Source organism: Manduca sexta, chromosome 25 (genome assembly GCF_014839805.1).
Source record: "Manduca sexta isolate Smith_Timp_Sample1 chromosome 25, JHU_Msex_v1.0, whole genome shotgun sequence".
In the NCBI taxonomy this organism is placed as follows: Eukaryota; Metazoa; Arthropoda; class Insecta; order Lepidoptera; family Sphingidae; genus Manduca; species Manduca sexta.
Window position 1 is genome coordinate 7,016,467 of NC_051139.1, and position 5,051 is coordinate 7,021,517.

The following is a 5,051-nucleotide window of genomic DNA, read 5'->3' on the forward strand; positions in this document are numbered from 1 at the left end:
TGAGTCAAATCAGTGTAATAGTTGGCCAAAACATTGTTAAAACGAATTACGAAGTCTTGTAATATAGGTATGATGATTTTCGAATTAATCGCGGTTTTTTATATTAATTATAATTTTCTCCCGACCTTTTGGTTTGGTTTGATTCGTTTATATAATGCGCAATTAATTTTATGTTTATGTATAAGTATGTGTAATTACTGCAAATCTTAATCCTAATGTGCTATAATTAAAACCAAGAAGCATAACAATTTTGCTAATAAAGGAACGTATTTAACTTCCACGTGTTTTTTGTTGTTGTAATTGGTGTAACACGTGGATATATCTTGTGACGCAGAAGAGTAAGTTCAATGAAAATGTAGGCCCGGGTTTTTTTTTAATAATTTGAATTAATTTACATTACGTTTTACAAGTTACTTAGTAAAACTTCTTGAGATCTAGAATCGCGAAGTAGTAAGTTTGGTAATTTAAGGTTACATTTTATTGTTATTTTTGAGATCTCGCAAGTTAGTGTTTAAAAAAGAAAAAAAACCTTTCGAACAATATAAATGAAATATGTCATTAAAGTTCTAGGTATGAATGACTGTTTTAGTTTTAAGTAACAATAAAGTGTCGTCGGAAATATTTTGGAAGGTAGATTTTTGTAGACTACTCAGTACGAAGGAGGAAAACCATGTCTAAGAATTAACTCTTTCGAAACAACCAAAGTAAGGAAACATTTGCCTAGTTACTAACGAATACCAAATTCTTAAGTAACTTCGCTAGTGTGTGACAGCAAAAATGATTCGGCTTGATTTTGTATTCCGTTCGGTTTATGATACTTATAAAAACCTGTTTCATAAATAACTGACATAATGTGGTACATTTTTACTGTAGTCTGTAATGTTGTAATCGGTGGCGTAGGTACCGCCGTATCAGCCGTATCAATGATACAGGGCCACCAAGCTTTCGGGGCCCCACTTGGCCTATACATACATTAAACTCGGCGGGCGCTCAAAAGGTCGCAATGCCCTGAAAAACCTCAACAAATTTTAGTATAGGGCCCCTCTAAGGCAAGCTACGCTACTGGTTGTAAGGATCTGTCACCATACACCATCGATTGGGTTCTGTAGCAAAGCAGAAATTATTACGTTCATGTGAAAAAAAAGTTAAACAGTAAAAATGATATCAAAATCCACTGTTTCAGCAAAGTATGGCAACCCTGCGGCGAGACAATAGCCACGCCAGACGCCAGAGAATCGTACGATACCTGGCATGCAAAAATGGAGGTGTCATACGATCGAAGTAACCAATGGCAGGCTTGGAGAGTTGCGCGCTCGCTGCCGCGCCGTAGTGGGAGAGAAATGTCGGACCGAGATGCAAAGTGCAGTAAACAGTTTAGAATTCAGATAACTGTGAGTTATCTCTGATGTTTACAAGATAACTTTATCTCGTAATGTGAATTCGGTCAAAGATTATTCGGAAGTTATGCATTTTGTATAGCATTACGTTCTCACTCAATTATTATTCCTGATTATTTTGGGTTATAAATGTGAGGTGTTATAAAAGGTTCTTATGGAATATTATACTGTATCTGTAGTAGGCTATGGCATTACTACTTTTCCACATATAAAACAAAGCATTTTTAAGCATAAATATATCTAAATATTCAATTAACTATGTATTTTAATTTATATTTAATTACGGTCGGAATAATTTTATTCTTATAACCAGACCAAAGTATAAGTAATAGACGTTTGTAACTAAGAAATAGGAATTCGTATTTCGATGGGAATCGAGAAAGTGATGTCCCTTTCTCTTTTTCTTTATTGTGACCACTAGCCAGCTGTAACAAATTTGTTTCAACGTCAGTGGATGTAGATTAGTTATATTATTTAAGTTCCTCCGACTTAGCATTCATTCTTTTTTATTAGTATATATTTCGTATATGTTGAGTAAGGTCGTAGAAACTGCACTTGTAAAAGGTAAAATGTTTTTTTGTAGATGCAAGTGATATTTTTTAGCGCTTTTTATACGTCTTCATTATGTTACGTGTGTATTCATTGTTAATTTACTGTTCAGTTCATTGATAGCCTCAATGACGTAGTATGACGGTCCGACTGTAGTCGATGTTGGGTTTTTCTACTCAGTATCAGCCCGAAGTCAGGAATTTGTGCCCGATACGGCAAAAGGCTCGCCCTCTATTACATCATGAGTGGGTGCAGCAGTAGCGGTATAACCTACCCTTTCGGGATAAAAGAAGCGTGTCGTGAATGATCGCTAGCTTTAACGATGAAGAAAACATTGTGAGGAAACCTAAACCTGGGAGCTTCTCCATAATTTCGAATGTGTAGAGTCTGCGAACACGCAGTAAGCCAGTTTGGTGGACTAAGGCCTAAACCTTCTCAGTAGTAGAAGAAGCTCGTACCAAGCAGTGGGGCATTATATAATACAGGGTTTATATATTTTAAGATATATTCAATTATTATTATGTCTACGTGGTAAGTCAATTTTATACACCCGTGTGCGGCGCGTTTGGTAAATTTGTGTCAATCCATAAATTAAGCAGACTTAATTAATTAAATTCTATGCTGAAGCCGCGTTAGTATAATTTGTTCACCGAAGCATTTCATAACTATTTTGGGCGAACACGTTGGTTTCTGCTCATTATTTTGTTTTTAATATTGTTCTAAATCCGCTTTAGTTTTGTAAAAAATGGGTAAGATTTTTTATCCATATTTAACACTCGAATTGTGATTTTACGTAATTACGATAAAACTCAGGTAACAGTAGCAAGGATCAGCATTTGAAAATGCCTTGACGTGATCCCGCATAAGCTTTAAATCGTCTTAAAAATATCAACTGAAGTGACAGTACTTGGAGTGGTTCAGACACTGTAATATCAAGAATATAATTTAGACGGCCTGAACAAGCCCATGACCTAAGTTAGTCATTCTTTGACCTAATCAGCGAAAGCCATAGAAATGTTAAGTCAATACATGCAGTACCGGGTCGTCTGTACTCTGTATGATGCAATATATACATTGCTCATGGCTCGTGTCTTATTGAAGAATTATGCTCAATTTCAATTGTTGTTAACTCAGAGCAATGTGTATAATTGCTTAACTGTGGCAGGTTTAGGTCGTCCATCTAGTACCATTTGCTGCGTTTTCGAAACCTCATCGAAAATGGTAAAGGTGCTTTTGTGCTTCGCTACCCCGTTGTCCTTATCTTGATGGTTATGGTAACAAATAACTGGAGTTAGGCTGGCTAGAAAACACACGAATTCCCTGCATAACTTCTACATTTGGCAAGCGGCTTACTAGTCGAGTAATTCATAGTACATTTTTTTTAACAAAATGAGGTGTATACCTACAATAGCATGTCCATACGGACCTAATTGAATATTAAATTACGTGCGTCTGAAAAAATGTAATAAATTCAACACATCACCTCGACTGCGTAAATAAAATAAATTATTTAAATTATAGCGTCACCGTTATTATACATTTGAACTCAGATAATGAGGCGAGGCGCGGAAATTTTCTAAGAGTGTATTGTCTTTGGAGTAATTATAACACAATAAACATGGTGCATGATAAGTAAGCAGGTTAATTGCTAGTAAATATAACATTATTAATCATTGACGGCAGGTCAATGAAAAAATTCCTTGCTGTTACGGTTGATTCTCGTTTATTCGCCGTCAGTACCAATGGTTATAGGTTATAAAGTACGGTCTCCATTAACTTTTAAGTCTTCGACGTGGTCGACATTGCTTGGGGGACAAATTGAATAATTAGAAATATACACTAAAAGACTAATTCAATACTAATCTAGTTAAATTCTCCGTTTTTTAAATTTGTCCCAATTTAGATTTATGAAATCGACCGAACTTGTGTACGACGGGTCAAATCTTTATTAACGGGCAAAAACATTTTAACAATAATGACTTTGGTTTTAATGATCCATGAGGCAAAGGAAGGTCTTCGTACAACCTCGTAAAATATCCTTATGATATTCATATGGTATATTATTTAAAGTATACACAGATGGTGAAATTATAATAAAATTATTTAGTTCAATGTATAATCAATAATATTAATTTTTAAACCTATAGGTTACAATTAATGTACATAATAAGCGTATATGAAAATTGTAGAAGGTAACACTGTGTATTAAAAATAACAATCCATCATATGCCTATTCCTTTAGTAAAACTATACAGCTTTAAAAAATATTAATTTGAAATAAAGTTAAATTTGTTTTTATTATTTTTATCATATTTGTTTCCTTATTCAAGTTAGTATGGATAACTTTATATATCTCCTTGGCTATGCTATTTTTTCAATTTCCATCATCGCCTACTATGATGATGTAATCTGAGATGCGCCATAATTTGCGGAGGCGAACGAGGAATTCCTGATATACCGTACATGTCACCGTATAAAACTGATTCTGTCCATTAAAACATCCGTGCTGGGCCCTTATTCTGTATGGTAGTGTAAACGCGTAGGCCCCAGGGGCCTTATTCTCTATCCCGCACGTTATTTTGACAGTGCGTAACAAGCACGTAACACAACGCATCATGTTTAGGACTATAGAAATTTGGCTTACAGAATACCATTCCACGCACATTTCTCGAAGATAACATGACACGGCCGCGTTACGCGTTTACACTATCATACAGAATAAGGGCCCTGGTCGTTATATGAATTTATATAAAATGTTGTTGCTAGGCAATGGCGTATTACTTTACGCTGTTATCATACTCCACTATATGGGTAGTAGAGTAGTAGCAATAATTTTAAGAAGGGCCGAAAGTCAATTGCACTGCAACTAACAATGCTTCAAATAATATTATGATGCTGCAACCTACATGAGGATGTACAGAGTGTAAATGCCTAGTTTGCGTTGCTTTGTTTCGCCTCGCGTGACATCCGTTCCGTGTCGGATTTTTATATCCGAACCGGAGTCGATGTCCGAAAATCACCACACTAGACGGTTAACTCATACGAGTGTGCGCACCATTGTATGCACTAATTAACAGCAGCTGTTACTAGCGCGTCATCCATGTT

General features: G+C 35.5%; 1 long non-coding RNA gene across 1 annotated transcript; it reads left to right on the top strand.

The window, feature by feature from the left end:
- Nucleotides 1-545: 545 nt before the first annotated feature.
- Nucleotides 546-1,653, top strand: LOC115441720. Its single transcript, XR_003938493.2, has 2 exons — nt 546-704; nt 1,184-1,653. It is a non-coding gene; the product is annotated as an uncharacterized LOC115441720 (long non-coding RNA).
- The last annotated feature ends 3,398 nt before the right edge of the window (nt 1,654-5,051 follow it).